Here is a 24,901-nt window from a genome sequence, read left to right on the forward strand (position 1 = left end):
TAGTAGCACGAATCTACGCATTATAATATAACACAAACAAACAAAGGTGATTTTGGAGATCACCTTTACTTCTTTCTCATTTCGCTACAATAAATGATACACGTCATAAAAAACATTTCTACAAATTAGGTCATCGTCTTTGTACTTTGAAGATAATTATATATTTGGACAAACGTATATTCAACTGTTGTTTTCGAACATCACCAAAGATCTTCTACAATAAAAAAAAGAGACAAAGTTACAATGTTTGGAATTAAGCACAAAACTACACGATGGGAGCTCTGCCTACCCCGAGTATCGAAAGCCGGTTTCTAGAGATGTAAGTCCACAGACATACCGCTATACCATTGAAGGTGTGCAGAAAGTTAATGTCTTACCTCATATCAAAACTTGAGCTTAGATACTTTTGTATTTCAAAGGTATTTAATGTGATTTTATTAATTCTGTTTCTTTTACGATATTTTCATTCAGAAACACTGATGTGTGGTGAGCAGAATATGAGTTTTAGGTAACGTTTACATCAACGAATTCTGTCTGCACTCATTCTACCCTCAACAGCAGGCTATTATGTACAAGATTACCATGTTGTCTTAGAGATAACAGTTGCTTTTAATGTATATAATATACTGCTTAGGGACAACAAGAGACCTGCTGGTCTATCTCTGTTGTCTCATCCTCAAACTAAAGCCCTCATCATTCATACACCTATCAAACTCACTCAAGTTTATCACCTTCACAATATACAAAGGCAATTCATTCCACAGGCCAACTACCCTAATTGAAAAATAAAACTGTCTTAGCTGAAGAAGGTTTCTACTTTCCACAAGTCTATATCTATTCCCCTAGTTCTAAAATTCTCGCTGTTAAATATGAAAATTGTCAATGCCTCGACTTTATCAGTTCTTCCTACAGTTTTAAACAATTAACCAGTTTTTCTCCAACTCATATTTTTTCAATAAAACACAATTCTAAGGATTTTAATCTCTCCTATGATAACCCCTCCATCCCAGGCACCATTTTAGTAACCCTCCTCTGAATCCTTTCCAACAATTCGTTGTCTTTCCTAAGGTAAGGAGCCCAAAATTGAAACAATACCCCAAATGTAGCCTAACCTGTAACCTTGTGCTGATTAGTTTGACTGTTTTTGGACGAGATATTCAAGAAGGCATGTTTTTGCATTTTAAAAATAACACACGCAACCATCGTACAACAGCCTGTCTTAATAAGGAACGTGTATGCTTATAGTAGTATAATTAAATAAATATGGTTTAAACTGAAAATTTAAGGCTTAGTGTAAAACAAGCCGCTTGCAACATTCTGATAAAGCAGACAAATAGAAACATTTACCTAAACTGTACGGTCCGTGAATTAAGCAAATATAGAAAATTACCTTAATTGTAAGATAGACAAAGTAAACAGACGAAGAGAATTACCTTAGCTGTACAACGAATATTATAAACAATATGTGGTATAATTACCTTAAAAATAAAATCCACTAAATAAACATATGGTTAAAATTAACTAAAGGCCCCACGAAACCAACTTAAGATTCATAATGTGTTAAACAAATGAAGAGAATTACCTTCAATATAAGAGTTATAAAGAAAAATGGAGAAAAGTACCTTAACTATTAGGCCTTTTGAATCAATTAACCATATTTTTTCACAGCTTCGTCACTCTGGACACCATCTTGCTCCATGGCCATAACTAGAAGATTGGCTGTCCCGAGAGCCGCCTAGTGAAATTATAAACTTGTTACAAGAGAAAAATATATTATCGTCTTGTACTAGACTTTAACCTTGGATTAAATTTTTCTACACCTTTTTGTAACATTGAATTGCTAAAAACCAAAAGAGAAAACACATATAAACTAATATCATATTTGTATTTCACGTCTAATTCTGCATAATAAATACGAAATTCAAATTGATAAAATATAAAATTAATTTACAGATTGATTCAAACGTTTGAGGATTTGAGTTTTAACTATAACTTATCAAAGTAGGAAAGGTTTCAGTTTAAATTAAAACTTACGTGCATAATACGTGAAAATTTTATTAAAGAGAAATAAACATATTCCATTTCTTAAAGCGAAAAATAATTAGTTTGTAAAAATAGAAACACATTATCCGTAAGTCATATATAATAAATGGAAGTATTTATAAGAAAAGCATTTATTTCACACCACCAGAGAGGGCTTACCTTCTAACGTCACTATTTTTAAGTAAATAATTGAACCCTTTGAAGTTACTTTTCTTGGACAGATGGCAGTTGCTGCTTAATAAAGGTACGTTTTTATTTCAATAGCGTAACAATTATCAGGTGGTTGTGGTATATATAAGTTATTTCAAATGTCATTAGACCTAAGTTATAATATAACCAATAATCAACAGTTATAAAAGGAGTTTGTGCATATGGTCTTTGCTCGAACACAAAAATTTCAAAATAATTTATAATTTTGAGAACAATTATCGGAATAAGTGAAATAAAAATACTGTTTGTTTGTCTTTTGAATTTCGCGCAGGCTACACGAGGGCTACCTGCGTTAACCGTCCATAAATTAACAGTGTAAGACCAGAGGGAAGGCAGCTAGTCATCACCACCCACCGCCAACTCTGGGGCTACTCTTTTACCAACGAATAGTGGGATTGACCATCACAAGGCTGAAAGGGCGAGCATGTTTGGTGCGACGGGGATTCAAACCCGCGAATTACGAGTCGAGTGCCTTAACCACCAGGCCATGTCTGGCCTAAAAATACTGAAAAATTGTTCAGTTTTTAACCTGATTAACAAAAAATTAAAACATAGCCAAACTTTTCATATCTGCTGATAGTTGTTAAGTATAACTACGATTACTTTTCATTGAATATCGTATAATTCTAATCTAACTACCTTACCTCTCCTGCTCCTTGAAATAAAAAAATATTCTGAGCTAATTTCAATCTCGTGATTTTCAAACTAGCCAGAATTCCAGCCAGAGCTACAGATGCGGTACCTGATGGTGAAATACGTATATAATATACACATTATAATGCCGTATAATATTATCACTAGAAATATCGATGCTTAGATAAGACAAATAAATATGAATGATGTACACGCACAAAACTTTATCATCGTTATAAATAATAATGTGTTATATTGTGTGTGCTGTTACACATCGCAAGGAGAGTTGACAAATGACTGTGGTTGGAAGAACAATGGCCAGAAAACTAAATAGTTTAAACTTTCTTTTTTGTTAAAGAACACAAAAATTGGTCACTCAATATCACAGATAAAGTCCAATAATATGGATATTCATAGGTTTTATTTCCTTCTTGTCCAATAATATGAATATCGATAGGTTTTATTTCCTTCTTGTCCAATAATATGGATATCGATAGGTTTTATTTCCTTCTTGTTTAATAATATGGATATCGATAGGTTTTATTTCCTTCTTGTTTAATAATATGGATATCGATAGGTTTTATTTCCTTCTTGTTTAATAATATGGATATCCATAGGTTGTATTTCTTTCTTGTCCAATAATATGGATATCGATAGGTTTTATTTCCTTTTTGTTTAATAATATGGATATTATTAAATCTGGACATCGACGAAACGATTCGTTTGGTATTCCTTAAAAGCTGATGCGACCAGCGGTTCAAGAAGAGTTACGTGACACACAGAGATACATTGAATTTTATCATATAGATACTAGCTGTGAGGCTTGCGATCGTTTTCATGAATTCACTTGAATTCTTCTTATTATATCATTTCCACGCACATTATTTAAGCTGCGTTTTCTTACAGGAATTGCGTGTTCGATCGATATACCCTGGTTTATTTGAAAACATATTATGCGACCAGACAAATAAACTCACGTAGAAGTAATTTTATTTAATAAAACTACATGTAAAATAAACAATAGATTAATAGTGTACAAAGTTTTACACGGTTTTACGATTTGAAACAAAGAAAATCATAAAACCGAGAATAATTTTATTTGTAATTAAGCACAAAGCTATACAATGGGCTATTTGTCCACTGCCCACCATGGGTATCAAAACCCAGATTCTAGAATTGTAAGTCCGCAGACACACCGTTGTGCCACTGAGGATTACGAAGAATAGAACCCGTTACTAAGGAAAAGCGTAACTGACTAAAATGTATTTATAACACTATATAAAACAAACTATAGCTAAATTAATACAAATTAAAGTAAATGTAAAGTTGTAATGAAGGCAAATTTAGCTGAATATGCAAAAACTACTGAATGCGTGTTCATAAAGTGATAATTATATGATTTTGAAAGAACTGCGCAAGCTTATTTTAAACTTAAATGAGTGGACAAAGCTATAGAAATTGTATTTAGTGCAATGGTCATTTTCTCTAGAAATTACGCTTGATTTAACGGGTGTTGTTTGTATGAAATCCTTTGCAAATAAAAAAACAACAACTAAAGTTGAAATCGAAGTCAGTCGTCACGTGAGAGCAAATAATTGTGTACCACAATCGTTGCATTAAAACGTTTGACTAAATAAAAAAACAGGGAGGGTGATTCTGAATGGAAAAGCCAATATCCAGTCCAGATTTCTCGGACAAAGTTCTTTCTAACAACATAAAATTTGTGGAGTTCGACTGAGAAATGTGCAGGTAAAGTTCCGGACAGTCAAACGTGAGCTTATTTATATAAATGTCTCACCTTTCCTACTATAACTGACTAGCACACGGTTTACCTTGGATGTCATCGTTGAAAGTGCAGTAATTTGGCTTGTATTTCTCTAAGAGCCTAAAAGCATTGTGATTCCCAAAGTCTTCGAACTGGATCAAACAAGATCTCCCATACCTGTAAAAAACAATTATTCAAATGTAAACGCTGAGTAACCGTTGAGTTGAGTAAAAACTACAATCAATAACACCACAAGATTAACTCAGAAATAAACGTTCCTTACTCACCTGTGATATAGTAATATCCAAACTAGACTCGTGGCATTTTCAGATAATAAACTTTTATCGATGCAAATTGAGCCAAAGTAACAGAAACATTTCAACACGTAAAGTGTTAAAAACGGTAACAATGTTAAACTATAAAAATAAAAACATTGTATAGAAAGTCAGTACAGTAAACGTTTATTAGAATATTAGTTTCTTTTGATAAATATTACTGTAATTTAGTGTAAAAGTATCTCCAGTGTGTACTGTAAAGGTTTACCTGATATAAGGCGAAAAATGGTTATCACAGTTGTTTATGAAAAATATTTTACAGTGTATTATGAGATAAAGTCATTGTAGCACTTTAGGCTAAAGGCCACTATAATATGCTATTATAGAAATTAATACCGTGTAGGGTAAAGAAGGGTGACTACAGTATAACGTGTAAAAAGGTACTAAAGTACCTCATTTCATAGACAACTATAAAATGTGTGAGAAAATTACTGCAGTGTGTTAGGAAGAAGGGTTATTACAGTACATTGTGAAGAAATGTTACTGCAGACCCTCCTGATAAAAGCTAGTATAGAATATTATGAGAAAGACTGTACATATATTGTGAAGAACTGTTACTACTGTACCTCATTAGAACGATGGGATTGACCATCACTTTATAACGCCCCACGTCTAAAGGGCGAGCACGTTTGGTGCGACGGGGATTCGAACCCGCAACCCTCAGATTACAAGTCGAACGCCTTAACTCATCTATCAATGCCGGACCCAAAGAGTTATGGAACATCATTAATATTGCTTTCACAAAGCAGTATTAACAGTGACATTATAACGCCCTCATGGCTGAAAGGGTGAACAAGTTGGTGTGACGAGGATTACGAGTCGAGCGCCCTAACAACGTGGTCATACCAAGCCACCATTGTAAGTAACAAGAAACACTATTCTATCGTGAAGAAGTTATTACTAAAAGTGTAGTGATACAGTTTATGTATCTTCACAATACTTGGCAAGCTTTCAGTAAACATTATAAGACTTTTGTAGCGAAAAAAACATAGGATTTCTAATAAAGTACTCTCGCGAAAAATTAATGATTGAAGGAAAGGAAAATAAGTATTGAATAATAAATGTTGTCTTCATTTATTTTATCAAAAACATTACACGTAAAGTAACATAAATTAACAATGATCAAACAAATTGTAACTTTAATTTTTATTTTACTTCATCAAATCTGAGAATTTGAAAAAAATCATGGTAAAGTGTGAAATACTTAAATAAGGCAATGTTAGTAGTATACAGGGTGTTCCGAAAGTCACTGTGCACTTATATATTTATCAACAGATATGTTTCAATATAGAATACAGGAGGTAAATATGAATGACAATTATAAACAATGTTGAAAGTGACCCCCGTTGGCATCAATACAGGCCTGGATCCTTCTTATTTTGTTTCTAAACATCGCTATCAGTTGCTGGCTTGAAATATATAGAGTGAATAAAATATGATTAGAAAATTGCACAGTGACTTTCCGAACAATAATAAATTGCACACAACACTGTCAAGCTTTATAACAAACCGTTGCTAGAACTTTATCCAGATACGTAATGTATTGGCTACCACGACGAGATACGTAATGTATTGGCTACCACGACGAGATACGTACGTCTTGTTACTACAATTTTATTTCAGCCGTTACTGCAGGTTGATGTGTAGAAGGGGTTTAAAGACAATACTGATCTCAATTATTTAATGATGCTAAAACATTTGTCATTATTTACAATATCCACTTTACCTTTGTACAACGGCCTCCATAAATTCATCTATTAAGTCGTTGTACTCAGGGCCTTTCACTCTCTTCTGTCGAAGTCCAATGTAGAAGGGATCTTCAAGCAATTTCTTTGTTAAACATAGACAAACATATATTGAAACCGGAAATATATTTTATAATCAATTCTTCCAGTTGGACACTAAGTAATAAGTCAATATTCCAACATGTTATTAGTATCAAATCGATAAAACTGCTTTTGTAAATAATAATAACATTAATTGTTAAGTTATTAAAGTTGTTAAGCGTAATTACTGTACAAAGACAATCAGGTTTTGTTTGGCTTGTTTCGAATTTCGCGCAAAGCTACGCGAGGGCTACATGCACTAGCCGTCCCTAATTTAGCAGTGTAAGACTAGAGGAAGGCAGCTAGTCATCACCACCCACCGCCAACTCTTGGGCTATTCTTTTTACCAACGAATAATGGGATTGACCGTTACATTATAACGCCCCCACAGCTGTAAGGGCGGACATGTTGGTTGTGACAGGGAGTCGAATACGTGATCCTCAGATTACGAGTCAAGCACCCTAACCACCGAGCCATGCCGGGTCCGGCTATCAGGTATCTACCAAAAACAAGAAAAAACTGATGTTTTTGTTTGTTTGTTTTTTACTCGAAGGCCAACGTAAAACCCGCAAGTCATCGATAAATCGTTTAGAAATAATCGAATCTTTGATAAAATTGACAAATATACAATAGAATATATCGCAGAAAAAGCCACTGTACGTTTCCACTGTAAAACATAGAAGTACAACAACAATACACTGAATTGCCGAATCACATTTTCAAGAAGTCGGAATTTGAATTTGAAATGCAAGACAATCACGACTATTAAAGTCGGCGACCACTTAAAAACTAGGTTAATTTTATGCATTGTCGAACTTTCAGTTTACGCCTTTCTCAAGGGCAACTTAACATATTGGTAAAGGTGCCTAGATCGAGACAAGAGGAGAGTGGTATTGTTGGAACAATATTCAGCGCTACAAGAAAGCTTCGATGTTGCAATACAACACAATACCTGGTTTTACTAAAGTTCAGATATTCTAACAATACAGAATTAAAAACAAACAAACAATTTCCATATGCTGGCAAACTATGGGTGGGATTTGGTTCAAATAAACTATGTAGTCTGTTTTATATTTTCTTTAAAAGCTAACAAAGATAACTTTGTGAGAGAAATGATCTGTTTTAAGGTGTGGTGTAGACTGTACGAAGTCGTTGGTTTCAAAATTTGCTTTCTTTCTACCTTGTAAAAATGTTTTCCTAATACAATTAAAAAAACTATTTATAGGACGGCATTCTCTCCTTTATTTTAGGGCCTGGCATGGCCAGGTGGTTAAGGCACTCGATTCGTAATCTGAGGGTCGCGGGTTTGAATCCCCTTCACACCAAACATATTTCGCCCTTTCAGCCGTGAGGGCGTTATAATGTGACGGTCAATTTCACTATATGTTGGTAAATGAGTAACCCAAGAATTGGCGGTGGGTGGTAATAACTAGCTACCTTCTCTCCTGTCTTACACTGCTAAATTAGGAACGGCTAGCTTAAATAGCCCTCGTGTAGCTTTGCGCGAAATTCAAAACAAACCAAACATAAATATCTCTTGTTCAGAACAAACTTTATTAATTAATATCTATGATCTATGTAAGCAACGTTTTAGTTGATATTGTATTCATAATCATAGAATAAATAATTAGAGTATAGCTTTCCGTAATATTATCTTCCATCCCATCTATGAGTTTTAAAATACATTCACGTTGTTTTCCAACTTACAACCTTGGGCATGTGTGGTCCAAAAAGCGCTTATTACAAAAGCGAAATTAGCAAAATAAATCAAACCAACTATTACGATATTGTTACTTGGCAACAGATGAAGCCAATCAGAAGAGGAGTTTAGATTTGTAAAGTTGTTTATCACATTTCAATTTTTAGAAACTATATATATGGTTGCGAGATTTTGTCCTCATGTCCCATTTTATATTTAACCTCTTGTTTTTTACTAGCTTCCTAAACACCTTATCAAATCTGAATGTCCTCATAGCGTTTCAGTTTCCAATAACTCGCTTCTCGAAACAACTGTATTTCTTGTTCAGTTCTGTGTGTTTGAAATTTCGAATTTCAGAATCTACGTTAAAAATGTATCTCATTGCGGCTGTTATTGGTATTGACACTTTTACCATAATAAAGCAGAGAGCAACGTTTCGACCTTCATAAATCGTCTTCAGGTTAACAAAGAGAGTTTACAACTGACTGTTGCCGGACACGTCCCTTAGGGACGAGACAAAACCTTCTTATTTTAGCAACCTGCTCATCGTGATTGGATAATAACTGTACTCATTCATTGAATATTCCCTTTGGTGGCGCCACAAAATTTAAGTGGAAAATTCACGTTACGAATGACAGACAAAAAATGCTGAGTACTGGATAATCATAACGTTCAGACTACCTGATTATTAGTGCCGACGTCTATGGTGACAGGGAGAGTTAACTCTGGGGGAATTCCAGCAAGTGCAGTGTATAAGGATAGCTTTCCAACAGGAATACCCATGCCATTAGCGCCCAGGTCTCCCAGACCTAAGATACGCTCGCCGTCAGTCACAACTATAGCCTATTGAAAGAAAGAGAAACAAAGAAATCCTTCAAACTCTTTGTTACAGACTAAATTATATTGAAATTAATTTTCAGTTAGTAAGTTATTAGCTATTTATTTCACTCAAATTATACGGGTGGTACTACACAGGATCTCAACAAATGGTTCTCTGTCACACGTTTCGCACATTGTCAAACGTAAAATAAACATTTCACACAGAAGTTGAAAAGCTAGTAATTTGTTCTATGCCACACTTGTTGTTTACATATAAACAAAATGCACTAAACAGGAACCGATAAACAACAATTGGTTTTCCACCACACGTTTTCAATGTACTATTAACAACAAACGGAATCACTACACTCAGATGAAAATTACAAGTTGTTTTCACACAAGTTTATCGGGTATATGTCGTTAAATATAAAACAGACACATTAGTATAAGTTGTCACTAATTCTGTTTTCCTGCGCATGTTTTTTTTTTCACACTTTATTAAGTCGCTAGTCAGTTCTCCATCAAATTGTCCACATATAGAAAATATAAAGACAGGTTCCACCCAAAGATTAAGACCATTAGTTCATTCGGGAACATCACACTTATTAGAAATGTAAAAGAGAAGTACTTACCACACAGAAGTTTACAACTATTTGTTTTTTCCACGTCACACATGTTTTCCATAAATTGTAAATATGAAACAGAAATAGTACATAGAAGTCTGAAACCACGAGTTGGTTCCTGTCCCATGATGCATGTCGTCCACATATTGTAAGTATGAAACAGAGGTACGACATAGCAGTTTAAAACTACTAGTTGTTTTCTACATCATGCGTGTTGTCCATATATTTTTAAGCGTAAAGTCAAACTGTAACACTTGTTTTACGTGGCCTCAGGCTGCTCGACAAAGACGCACCGTATCCAGCATGAAACTAAAATTATTCTCGAAATGTTTATGCGTTTTACGTAGCAAAACCACATCAGTTTATCTGCTTTGTCAACCGGGGCAATCGAACTCCTAATTTTAGTATTATAAATCAAGAAGAAACAATTATTCTAACCATAGGCTTTCTCTCACTCTTAAGGTCTTAATGATAATGATAACCCTAATAAAGCTTGTATTATACCTCGGACGTTAGAAACTTGAAGATAAAATAAACTTTGAGGACATAACAGTTAATAACACATTCTCAGTAATAATCAGTAGGTGGTAAATAATCAGTAGGTGGTTTAATAAATATCTCGATGAACCACAACCAAATATTTTTTTTAATACGAGCTCTAGATTACCACATTCACACACTTGTAACTTCCATGTAAGAACAACTACTGATTTAACATTTCTTCACATTAAGAAATATTTATAGATCTAATTTTTACTCTGTTTTGATTTTATAGTTGAAATCCTTGTGAAAAATTTGTCAGTGATCTTTAACATAAAGATATTATTATAATACTATATATATATATATATACATCTTCTCGAGAAATAACGTTTATGACCTTTAGTTTTTAATCTTTTACTTAATTTATATACTCATTCCACAGGTCACAGGTGGGAAATATTTTAAATACTAAAATACGTTGTAATGGTACAGCTATCTGTCTTGTGGCAGTAATGGATTTCATTTTTTTATTTTTTAAAACTAGTAAATAAAGACTTGACGCTAATATTAAAAACAACCACTAAATGGAGATGGATGATTAATCAATTTTAACTGACCTTGACATTTCTTTCTGGCCAGTTTCCTAAAATATGATGAACTCTTCCACCATCGTGAACCGTCAAGAAAATTCCTCTAAAAAAATAAACGACCTTGCTATTTGAAATGTCAAATATAGAAAGCGACAAGTAATTAGTAGACTTATTTCTTTGTAAAGGAAACGCTAATCTCGTTTTTATGAATTGTTTGCTGTCTTTCTATAGATTATAAAACGCTACTTTTGAACACAAGTCATATGTACAAGCAGATACATAAACATACCAGGATTTTGTACACTTTGAACAATTAATTAAATACATAGATATTTATTTAATTATAAATACATATTGTAAACATACTGGGTTTACAAGAGAAAGCCCATTAGTTTGAAAATAATCACCATATTTTACAACTTATAACAAATACGAACCAACTTCGAACGCAGTCAGTTATAGTTACGACGCGTTATTTATATTTCACAGAACTCTAAACTTATCAGAATTTGTGGATGATACTTAATAATTTATACTTGACTGCTTTGAATGTATGATATTTAAGAAAACTGGATATGGTAGTATGTATATAAATTTCACGCGTTACTAATATATATTACCTTGGGCGATGAAAGATAGTACTGTATGTAATACAAGCTAGGCCTACTGTTGGAGTGTACACAATCGGCATTAGTTCTTCTGTATGTTCCATCATCACCTTGTAGAAAAGCTCTTCATCGAAGTCCTTAAATAGTTATTTAAATTAAGTTGTTTTGATAATTTTTGTTACAATTTAGAAATTCCATATGATAATATTCCAGAACTAAAAACTCACTCATTGTGTAGAATGAAATATCATTATAAAATCACTGAACATTACAAGAAACCACTTATAAAAAATGTTCAAAGATTTTATTTCTCGGTAGAAGCTACAACAACCCTTGCTTAGTTTAGACTAAATATTTAATGAAATTCTACGTTATTGTCTCAGATATTACCAATTTGATCCTTCTAACTATACAGAGACCACACATGTACATTAATTTTACAATATTTATTATAAAAATTTTATGTGCATCTGACAAAATCCTTCTATAGCATTTGAAAAAAAAATGTTATTTTTCAACAAAGAATAACACAACAATTACATCCCCTTCACATCAAACATGCTCGCCCTCCCAGCCGTGGGGGCGTTATAATGTGACGGTCAATCCCACTATTCGTTGGTAGAAGAGTAGTCCAAGAGTTGGCGGTGGGTGGTGATAACTAGCTGCCTTCCCTCTAGTTTTACACTGCTAAATTAGGGACGGCTAGCGCAGATAGCCCTCGAGTAGCTTTGCGCGAAATTCAAGAACAAAAACAAACAAACAACAATTACATTACAAGATTGAGGACCGGACACTCATAATTAGGAAAAGGGCCACTCCCATGGTTCACTGCTAGGTATAATTCAGTGGAGAAGTCACTCATAGCCAAAACACAGACCTGTTTCATTGTGCAATGCCAGGTAGGAGTTAGTGCAGAAAGACAAGCAGATATTTTATGCTTTGCATTGGTGAGTTAAGATAACATTAAAATTGTAATGAATTCGTTAGTTGTCTCTCAGCGAAACTAAAATGAAGTCTTTGATAATAAACACCTCAAACTAGTTGGTTTGCACATAGTTTGAGTCTTATTTTAAAACAGTTTCTACCGAGAAGTGGAGGACAAGATCTTTTAAATCTCATGTTTTGTGTAAGATACAATCGAATGATTTCATTAGGTTACTTTATGGCTTGGATTCCAGTGCTTCTATTAACGATAGGGCTGATACGAGTTATAGAAGAAACAGTCGGTGCCAAGTTGTCTTGAAGAAAAAGACTCACAGATCATTAAAAATGAAATTATTATTCAAAACTATTCGTCTTTTAGTGAGTCAACAAAAATTCTACAGACACACAATGCTAAAATATGTGGTTCGGTTTTCCTCGGTTGACACAGCAGCTAGTCCAACGTGGCTTTGCTCTAAGTCACAGAAATCAAAACATTTCAGTCTATTTATTCTTGCCATTTTTTCGCTGTAGGTCATATGCTGATTAATTAAAAATGAAAACCACTGGATGTATTTACATGGAAAGTTGGATGAGCAGCTCAAAATTAATTACTCTTAATTTATATAGTTGAATGGAAAGAGCCACATACTGCAATATTTAATTTATATAGTTGAATGGAAAGAGCCACATACTGCAATATTTAATTTATATAGTTGAATGGAAAGAGCCACATACTGCAATAGTTAATTTATATAGTTGAATGGAAAGAGCCACATACTGTAATATTTAATTTATATAGTTGAATGGGAAGAGCCACATTTCCGATTGGCGCAGAGAATCCACTTTTTATCGCATGCCATTATCCGTTCAATAAATGGGTCATTTCAGTTCTGCAATAACAGCATACTGCAGGTCTCATAACACCAATTTTGTTGGTCTTCAGTCAGATCATGCAGAACCCACTTATCCAACTCTTTTTGTCTTTCCAGCTGTACTCAAGTGGTTGGCAATGATTGATTTCTTTGTACCTAGCTTTTCTGCAAGCTCACTGCTGTTGTGGGAGGGTCTTTCTCAACTGTTTCCTTTAATATGTTTTCATCTAAGGATGGCTTCTTTTCACGACCTTCGTGGTCTTCGAGTCTTTCATCTCCATGTCGAAACCTTTGGAACCAACGCCGAACTGTATGTTCAGTAACAGATCCAAGGACGAATGCCTGGTTGATGTTCCGTGTAGTTTCCGTAGCTTTTCGTCCAAGTTTGAAGTTGTAGAGAAAATCAGACGACAGTCCTTCTTGTCCATGCTGCCTTGGGATTGCGAAACTTACTCTGAGTAGAGTTGAAACAGCAGATAATTAAGACATCTTGTAAGGGACGAACGTTCGATTAAACCAACCAACCAATGATAAGTTATTCAATATTCAGCTTCTAAAGGTCACCGTGAGAATTTCGACATTTATTTCTGGATAACCAAATCATTTAAAATGTTCTATTATAGTGTGGAACTCTTTTAGCTGGTTTAAAATGTTCTATTATAGTGTGGATCCATTTTACATGGTTTAGAATGTTCTAATATAGCGTATATCTATTTTAGATGGCTTAAAACGTTTTGTTATAGTGTGGAACTCTTTTAACTGGTTTAAAATGTTTTATTACAGTGTGGGTTTATTTTAGATGGTTTAGAATGTTCTATTGTACTGTAGAACTCTTTTAACTAGTTTAAAATGTTCTGTTCTAGTGTGTATCTACTTTAGTTAATTTAAAATGTTTTATTATACTTTGAATCGAATTTAGTTGATTTAAAATGTTCTATTGTAGTGCAGATCGATTTTAACTCGTTTAGAATATTCTATTGTAATGTGAATCTATTTTAGCAGTTTTAAAATGTGCTAACACGGTTTTAAGATATGTTAGCTGGTTTAACAAGTTCAATTATCGCGTTTTAGAGAGTTTTGGTTTGGTTACATTACGATTACAAACAAAGCTACACAATGGTATGTTCGTGCTCCAGCCACTTGGAGGTGTTTGTTAGGGGACCTTTCGTATAATAAATCAGGCTTAATTCTTAGGTTATTTATAACATGGAGAATAACATTTGCGACTGGTGAGCTTCTGAATTTATTTGTTAAGAGCAGAATTACAGAACAGGATTCCAGAGATGTTTATCTTTTATATGGGGACCATTGAACTCCCCCCTCGCCCCCGACAACACCCCTGTACACAATACCAGTAAGGCGATGTGATGTGTTTTAAACTATATAATTCAAACATTTTCCACGATTCACAGACTGGTCAATCCCGAGCGTATGAATGAGGTAATATTTAAAAGAGGTAAAACAAAACACCTTCCAGTGATGTAAACAGACGAATCTTTACCGGCTGTTTCGCTCGGGAAAAAAGATATGATACCCTTTTCTTTAAATCACTACTTTAATCTATATGTGTAAACGTAACTTTGACTCATACAAGATTTAAACGTTTTACGTGGAAGTATAACTAAATATTACAATGAACATTATATGAAAGTACTTACATATAGAGTGTTCCTCACATCAACATTATGTAAAAGTACTTACATATAGAGTGTTCCTCACATCAACATTATGTAAAAGTACTTACATATAGAGTGTTCCTCACATCAACATTATGTAAAAGTACTTACATACAGGGTGTTTCTCACATCAACATTATGTAAAAGTACTTACATATAGAGTGTTCCTCACATCAACATTATGTAAAAGTACTTACATACGGGGTGTTCCTCACATCAACATTATGTAAAAGTACTTACATATAGAGTGTTCCTCACATCAACATTATGTAAAAGTATTTAAATACGGGGTGTTCCTCACATCAACATTATGTAAAAGTACTTACATACAGGGTGTTCCTCACATCAACATTATGTAAAAGTACTTACATACAGGGTGTTCCTCACATCAACATTATGTAACATTATGTAAAAGTACTTACATACAGGGTGTTCCTCACATAAACATTATATGAAAGTACTTACATACGGGGTGTTCCTCACATCAACATTATGTAAAAGTACTTAAATACGGGGTGTTCCTCACATCAACATTATGTAAAAGTACTTACATACAAGATGTTCAGAAATTGATTACTTTTGTATAAGAAACACGTGTCTTCAAATTGGCTTCGTTTGAATTTCGTGCAAAGCCGCATGAGGGCCGTCTGCATTAGCTGTCTCTTATTTAGAAGTATAAGAGTAAAGGGAAGGCGGCTAGTCATCTCCACCCACCGCCATCCCTTGGGCTACTCTTTTACCAACGAATGATGGGATTAATCGTTACATTATAACGCCTTCACGATTGACAGGGTGAGCATGTTTGGTGGGACGCGTAGTAGAAACCGCGACCATCAGATTGCGAGTCGAGCTTCCTGACCACGTGGTCATGCCGGACAGCTTCAAACTACCGACATGGAATTCCACTTGCTTACTGAAGCACATGTGTGAGGTATCACAGCAGAATGGTACTGTCCCGACAGTAATCTGAATACATATAGAAACGAGGCTAATAAATGTGCTAACACAATTTTCGGACCCCTATTGTTAATAATCTCAAACACCTTTAGACTCGTAACGTTTAGCTTTCAAATAAACCCTTTCATCAAAAAGGTATACCTGTAAATTCCTAAGATAAATATATCTACTTAAATTGTCTTCGAATCTTTCCAGATTTTGGATCACGACTTTTACTTGCAGGTTGCGACATCTGACGGCTGGAGGTAAGATTCCACGCAACTTCTTTTCTTCCCTTTCCCGCGTAGAAGCCGCCAAACCCTAACAATAAACACAGAATATCTTAAGTAAATAAACCTTAATTTGAAGAAAGAATGTAAACTCGTACGGTCAATTTTCAATTTAAATAGCACAGGTTTTGTTCTCTTGGTTTTATATATATATACGTAAGGCCACGTATTTACCGTATTGAGGAACCAAATACCAAAAAGAAAAAAAGCATTTAAAATTTTGACGATTACGATAAAGTAAAACTGGCATTCTTTTCCCTAGGATACGTAACCTTTTGAAAGGCTTAACGAAGGAGCTTTTAAACAGTTATTACAAACTTAATTTACTATTTAGCAATTATAGTTAACACATATAATTATCAATACATACATATATACGTTACACATTTAATAATACAGTAGTAAACTAAACAAAACATAACATTTTTACATAACCCTAAACAATTAACCCGTTTCTAAGATCTGGGTAAACAAAATTATCACTAAAATTAAGTTTCCTTTGATAAAAAAACAAACAAGTTCAGTCATATATATCACGAACCACAATAGCTGGTCATAATAGGAATAGTACAAAACCCTAATGGAACGTTCGGACAAAAAAAAACACCTTAAACAGTAAAGATTCAGTTCAAACAATATTTTAAATCCTTTACTGTTGACTGCTAAGCCTGTACACATATGAAAATGCACAAAAAATACTCATGTTAGACTTACAAGCTGAAGAAAATCTTATCAAAACGGCCCGTTTTTAATTATTGTTATTATCTCTCTAGCCTAAAATAAAATCTGTTTGATATACTGCATCTAAACCTGTCGTAAGGTACTAAATAAGGTACGTAGTACTATTGAAAAGTCGATTCGTTTCTTCTGCTCTTTACATAAGATAAGCATCACCATTATTCTGGTGTAAACAATGTTATCATTACCCCTTGAAGGTAGCTTTTGACTAATACACGATATTCCTTTGTAAAGCTTAAATACAGGGTGAAACACGAGTTGCAGGCCAATCATAGATGAACATTAGATTACTGTAATATTCCGAATATTCAATGTTTTGTACACTATACAATCGATGTCTTTAGACAACCAACTCCTATATTATGTATGAAGTAAAGGAGAAACAAAGTAAATACACATATTATATGCAGACATTCAGAGAATAATTAATTAAAGACATTTTAAATTAATTAGAGCAATGTTTCATACGTATATGCTTTATTTGAAAAGGCTGCTTTTCCACTGGTAATTTTTTTGCGCTTAGTGAAGGTTATATTTTAGCCTAAGCACATACTTTCTCATTGCTACGCCTCACATGTAGATATTTACGTTACCCAGAAACTATAAATGTTCACTGTATTCTCAAACAAATCTCCATGGCAATCTCCACTGCAACTTAACAGTTCACATCTCGAATTAATGTGATCAAATAGTCAACATTTACATTAAATCATCATGAGCCATATCTACTAGCTACTGGCTATGTTTATTATCATTACAACGTACTAAGTTAACTACCATATCAAGTAATTCTTTAGAAATACTCCTGACATTATTTACTCGAACTAGAAATTTCTATTTTGACTCCATCAAATATAATAATATATTATTATATTTATAATAATAATAATAATAATATATAATAATATACATCAAATGTAATTGCATGGAAACAAAATGGAAGTTTATAGTTTGAGTAAATAATTCATTCTTTACTTTTTTATTATCCTTATTTGCAGGTTTTTAACTTACCAATATTTTATTTATCCTGTGAGTGTGTGTATATGTATATGTCAATTGTCAAATACAAATATGACCCCTCTGCACTAATTAGACAAGTTCAGTATCGCTACTAGTTATGTCCCTAGAACATAACAAAATTTATTTGTAAACATTCATTTTCTTTTTCCAATACGAGTCATTGGAAAACGTGGACAGAAAAAGATCAAAGTCAGATCTCTTGCTTAACGATGTTTTTAGTGTATTTTTCTGGAGATAGTCATTTGATTAATTGGTTAAATTCATCATATACAACATAAAATCTGGTGTTGTGGTTGTTGTTCTAGATTTAAACACTTAGTGAACTTCATCATACACTATACAACACTGAAACTTATTTATTTTTTACTGTATTAAACAGCTAGTGTACTGGGTAATTTATAAGAATATTATAGTGACATAGTTGTAACGTGTGTTTCAAATCCTGTCCAAATTGATAGGTTCACTGTGGCACGTAAAACAAAACTTAGAACGTCGTACGTGTAACATACATCCACCACTATAAACAGAAAGGGTGTTCCTGGTCCCTCTGAGATAATACTTCCACACCAATGACTTGTTAACGTAAGACATCTACCAGTTGACAGAAACGTTAACCACAGAGAATAATGAAAATTAAAGGTGTGTATTATCTGAACATCAGTGACAAGAGGAAAGAAGGAAAGAGAAGAGGAAAGAGGAAAAGGTACTCCTTATGAAACACTGATTCAGTTTTAACATAAGATAGGAGGATCAATCGACACGCGTTTCCACGTAACACAGGGCTGGTTCCTGACGGGGTATGTTTATAGACATGGTCCATTTTGTATTAGCTATATTAGGGATAACAGAGGAACTTCACTGATACACTGGGACAATCAATGAATCATGAGTGCCCTAAGAGGCCTCTGAATCCCTTAATGGATTACGAGTATTTAATTTTAGAATATCTAAACTACTGTTGCCCTAAAATAATAGAGAAAATTGGACAGACGCTTAAAATTGTTTACTAGTTACGCTACAGTTTCGTAGGTTCATAAGCGAAAGAATATATATATACTATTATCGAAATTAAATTTGTATTTCAACATACCCTTGGAGGATCAGCTGTAACCTTGAGGAATTATATTTTCCTTTTTATCCTGCGGCAAACTTAGTACAGATAGCTCATTGAGTACGTTTCAGCTCAACAACAAACTAACATTGTTTAAATAATTCCAGTTTGCTTATTAGTAAGCGCAAAGCTACACAATGAGCCACCTGTGCTTTTCCCACCATGGTATCGAAACTCGTTTTCTAACGTTGTAAGTCCGTAGATATACCGCTGTGGCAATGGGGTGGAGGCACAATTAGATTTACCGCTAAGCCCCTGAGGGGCATTTTAAACAGGGTATTAAAAACAAATATTATAAAATTTATCTCAAAAAACATGTATATAGGTTGACGAAAGTCAGGTATAATTATGGATTATTGTGTAAATAAACATTTCGAAAAGCTTCGTGACAAATTACTGGTAGAACTGTGTTTAACCGACAAGGTAACAGATTTTAGTATATCGTTTTTCTTATTCTCATACAAAAAATTTCTTTAAAAACATTTTGAACCTATTTCAGCTTCATAAAACTATATTATTATGTACTTTTAGTTAAAAAAAATGTTTTCAATTTTAAACACGCCAATTCGTATCCGTTACAGACATTGTTGGCATAACAACAAAAACAAAATGGCTACTGAAAAAGCATGTGCACTCATTCCACATTGACCCATTTTATGGTAGGTCTCGTACGAGTTGTTACCTGTTACAATTTTGTTACAACCCATGAACTACTTTCATTATCATATACATGCAGACTTACCTGTTTGGCAGTGAAACTGTGAATGTGGCTTCACTTTGACGGAGATATCTAGTAATGTCTTACCTACACTTTAGTCAAACTGTGAATGTGGCTTCACTTTGATGGAGATTTCGAGTAATGTCTTACCTACACTTCATTCAAACTGTGAATGTGGCTTCACTTTGACGGAAATCTCGAGTAATGTCTTACCTACACTTTAGTCAAACTGTGAATGTGGCTTCACTTTGACGGAGATCTCGAGTAATGTCTTATCTACACTTTAGTCAAACTGTGAATGTGGCTTTACTTTGAGGGAAATCTCGAGTGATGTCTTACCTACACTTTAGTCAAACTGTGAATGTGGCTTCACTTTGACGGAAATCTCGAGTAATGTCTTACCTACACTTTAGTCAAACTGTGAATGTGGCTTCACTTTGACGGAAATCTCGAGTAATGTATTATCTACACTTTAGTCAAACTGTGAATGTGGCTTCACTTTGACGGAGATCTCGAGTAATGTCTTATCTACACTTTAGTCAAACTGTGAATGTGGCTTCACTGTGACGGAGATCTCGAGTAATGTCTTATCTACACTTTAGTTTAATCAAACTGTGAATGTGGCTTCACTTTGATGAAGATCTCGAGTAATGTCTTACCTACACTTTAGTCAAACTGTGAATGTGGCTTCACTTTGACGGAGATATCTAGTAATGTCTTACCTATACTTTAGTCAAACTGTGAATGTGGCTTCACTTTGACGGAGATCTCAGTAATGTCTTATCTACACTTTAGTCAAACTGTGAATGTGGCTTCACTTTGACGGAAATCTCAGTAATGTCTTACCTACACTTTAGTCAAACTGTGAATGTGGCTTCACTTTGATGGAGATCTCAGTAATGTCTTACCTACACTTTAGTCAAACTGTGAATGTGGCTTCACTTTGACGGAGATCTCAGTAATGTCTTATCTACACTTTAGTCAAACTGTGAATGTGGCTTCACTTTGACGGAAATCTCAGTAATGTCTTACCTACACTTTAGTCAAACTGTGAATGTGGCTTCACATTGACGGAGATCTCGAGTAATGTCTTATCTACACTTTAGTCAAACTGTGAATGTGGCTTCACTTTGACGGAGATCTCAGTAATGTCTTACCTACACTTTAGTCAAACTGTGAATGTGGCTTCACTTTGACGGAAATCTCGAGTAATGTCTTATCTACACTTTAGTCAAACTGTGAATGTGGCTTCACTTTGACGGAGATCTCAGTAATGTCTTATCTACACTTTAGTCAAACTGTGAATGTGGCTTCACTGTGACGGAGATCTCAGTAATGTCTTATCTACACTTTAGTTTAATCAAACTGTGAATGTGGCTTCACTTTGATGAAGATCTCGAGTAATGTCTTACCTACACTTTAGTCAAACTGTGAATGTGGCTTCACTTTGACGGAGATATCTAGTAATGTCTTACCTATACTTTAGTCAAACTGTGAATGTGGCTTCACTTTGACGGAAATCTCGAGTAATGTCTTACCTACACTTTAGTCAAACTGTGAATGTGGCTTCACTTTGACGGAAATCTCGAGTAATGTCTTATCCACACTTTAGTCAAACTGTGAATGTGGCTTCACTTTGACGGAGATCTCAGTAATGTCTTACCTACACTTTAGTCAAACTGTGAATGTGGCTTCACTTTGATGAAGATCTCGAGTAATGTCTTATCTACACTTTAGTCAAACTGTGAATGTGGCTTCACTTTGACGGAGATCTCGAGTAATGTCTTACCTACACTTTAGTCAAACTGTGAATGTGGCTTCACTGTGACGGAGATCTCAGTAATGTCTTATCTACACTTTAGTTTAATCAAACTGTGAATGTGGCTTCACTTTGATGAAGATCTCGAGTAATGTCTTACCTACACTTTAGTCAAACTGTGAATGTGGCTTCACTTTGACGGAGATATCTAGTAATGTCTTACCTATACTTTAGTCAAACTGTGAATGTGGCTTCACTTTGACGGAAATCTCGAGTAATGTCTTACCTACACTTTAGTCAAACTGTGAATGTGGCTTCACTTTGACGGAAATCTCGAGTAATGTCTTATCCACACTTTAGTCAAACTGTGAATGTGGCTTCACTTTGACGGAGATCTCAGTAATGTCTTACCTACACTTTAGTCAAACTGTGAATGTGGCTTCACTTTGACGGAAATCTCAGTAATGTATTATCTACACTTTAGTCAAACTGTGAATGTGGCTTTACTTTGAGGGAAATCTCGAGTGATGTCTTACCTACACTTTAGTCAAACTGTGAATGTGGCTTCACTTTGACGGAAATCTCGAGTAATGTCTTACCTACACTTTAGTCAAACTGTGAATGTGGCTTCACTTTGACGGAAATCTCGAGTTATGTATTATCTACACTTTAGTCAAACTGTGAATGTGGCTTCACTTTGACGGAGATCTCGAGTAATGTCTTATCTACACTTTAGTCAAACTGTGAATGTGGCTTCACTGTGACGGAGATCTCGAGTAATGTCTTATCTACACTTTAGTTTAATCAAACTGTGAATGTGGCTTCACTTTGACGGAGATCTCGAGTAATGTCTTATCTACACTTTAGTCAAACTGTGAATGTGGCTTCACTTTGACGGAAATCTCGAGTAATGTCTTACCTACACTTTAGTCAAACTGTGAATGTGGCTTCACTTTGATGGAGATCTCGAGTAATGTCTTACCTACACTTTAGTCAAACTGTGAATGTGGCTTCACTTTGACGGAGATCTCGAGTAATGTCTTATCTACACTTTAGTCAAACTGTGAATGTGGCTTCACTTTGACGGAGATCTCAGTAATGTCTTATCTACACTTTAGTCAAACTGTGAATGTGGCTTCACTTTGACGGAGATCTCAGTAATGTCTTACCTACACTTTAGTCAAACTGTGAATGTGGCTTCACTTTGACGGAAATCTCAGTAATGTCTTATCTACACTTTAGTCAAACTGTGAATGTGGCTTCACTTTGACGGAGATCTCAGTAATGTCTTATCTACACTTTAGTCAAACTGTGAATGTGGCTTCACTTTGACGGAGATCTCGAGTAATGTCTTATCTACACTTTAGTCAAACTGTGAATGTGGCTTCACTGTGACGGAGATCTCGAGTAATGTCTTATCTACACTTTAGTTTAATCAAACTGTGAATGTGGCTTCACTTTGATGAAGATCTCGAGTAATGTCTTATCTACACTTTAGTCAAACTGTGAATGTGGCTTCACTTTGACGGAGATATCTAGTAATGTCTTACCTATACTTTAGTCAAACTGTGAATGTGGCTTCACTTTGACGGAGATCTCGAGTAATGTCTTATCTACACTTTAGTCAAACTGTGAATGTGGCTTCACTTTGACGGAAATCTCGAGTAATGTCTTACCTACACTTTAGTCAAACTGTGAATGTGGCTTCACTTTGATGGAGATCTCGAGTAATGTCTTACCTACACTTTAGTCAAACTGTGAATGTGGCTACACTTTGACGGAGATCTCGAGTAATGTCTTATCTACACTTTAGTCAAACTGTGAATGTGGCTTCACTTTGACGGAAATCTCGAGTAATGTCTTACCTACACTTTAGTCAAACTGTGAATGTGGCTTCACTTTGATGGAGATCTCGAGTAATGTCTTACCTACACTTTAGTCAAACTGTGAATGTGGCTTCACTTTGACGGAGATCTCGAGTAATGTCTTATCTACACCTTAGTCAAACTGTGAATGTGGCTTCACTTTGACAGAGATCTCGAGTAATGTCTTATCTACACTTTAGTCAAACTGTGAATGTGGCTTCACTTTGACGGAGATCTCAGTAATGTCTTACCTACACTTTAGTCAAACTGTGAATGTGGCTTCACTTTGATGAAGATCTCGAGTAATGTCTTATCTACACTTTAGTCAAACTGTGAATGTGGCTTCACTTTGACGGAGATCTCGAGTAATGTCTTATCTACACTTCATTCAAACTGTGAATGTGGCTTCACTTTGACGGAAATCTCGAGTAATGTCTTACCTACACTTTAGTCAAACTGTGAATGTGGCTTCACTTTGACGGAAATCTCGAGTAATGTATTATCTACACTTTAGTCAAACTGTGAATGTGGCTTTACTTTGAGGGAAATCTCGAGTGATGTCTTACCTACACTTTAGTCAAACTGTGAATGTGGCTTCACTTTGACGGAAATCTCGAGTAATGTCTTACCTACACTTTAGTCAAACTGTGAATGTGGCTTCACTTTGACGGAAATCTCGAGTAATGTATTATCTACACTTTAGTCAAACTGTGAATGTGGCTTCACTTTGACGGAGATCTCGAGTAATGTCTTATCTACACTTTAGTCAAACTGTGAATGTGGCTTCACTGTGACGGAGATCTCGAGTAATGTCTTATCTACACTTTAGTTTAATCAAACTGTGAATGTGGCTTCACTTTGATGAAGTTCTCGAGTAATGTCTTACCTACACTTTAGTCAAACTGTGAATGTGGCTTCACTTTGACGGAGATATCTAGTAATGTCTTACCTATACTTTAGTCACACTGTGAATGTGGCTTCAATTTGACGGAGATCTCGAGTAATGTCTTATCTACACTTTAGTCAAACTGTGAATGTGGCTTACTTTGACGGAAATCTCGAGTAATGTCTTTTCTACACTTTAGTCAAACTGTGAATGTGGCTTCACTTTGATGGAGATCTCGAGTAATGTCTTACCTACACTTTAGTCAAACTGTGAATGTGGCTTCACTTTGACGGAGATCTCGAGTAATGTCTTATCTACACTTTAGTCAAACTGTGAATGTGGCTTCACTTTGACGGAAATCTCGAGTAATGTCTTACCTACACTTTAGTCAAACTGTGAATGTGGCTTCACTTTGACGGAGATCTCGAGTAATGTCTTACCTACACTTTAGTCAAACTGTGAATGTGGCTTC

The 24,901-nt window shown here is 34.7% G+C and overlaps 1 pseudogene across 1 annotated transcript in view; it reads right to left on the reverse strand.

The window, feature by feature from the left end:
• Positions 1-24,901, reverse strand: part of LOC143223618 (NADP-dependent malic enzyme-like) — a 35,528-nt pseudogene that overhangs the window by 4,828 nt on the left and 5,799 nt on the right. Inside the window, exons 2-9 of the transcript XR_013012981.1 lie at positions 16,205-16,363; positions 11,647-11,771; positions 11,054-11,129; positions 9,193-9,354; positions 6,713-6,816; positions 4,719-4,828; positions 2,898-2,995; positions 1,623-1,735 (exon numbers count right to left, since the gene is read on the reverse strand). The product of XR_013012981.1 is annotated as an NADP-dependent malic enzyme-like (transcript). The remainder of the gene's footprint in view (positions 1-1,622; positions 1,736-2,897; positions 2,996-4,718; positions 4,829-6,712; positions 6,817-9,192; positions 9,355-11,053; positions 11,130-11,646; positions 11,772-16,204; positions 16,364-24,901) is intronic.

Source organism: Tachypleus tridentatus, chromosome 8 (genome assembly GCF_004210375.1).
Source record: "Tachypleus tridentatus isolate NWPU-2018 chromosome 8, ASM421037v1, whole genome shotgun sequence".
NCBI classification, from domain to species: domain Eukaryota; kingdom Metazoa; phylum Arthropoda; class Merostomata; order Xiphosura; family Limulidae; genus Tachypleus; species Tachypleus tridentatus.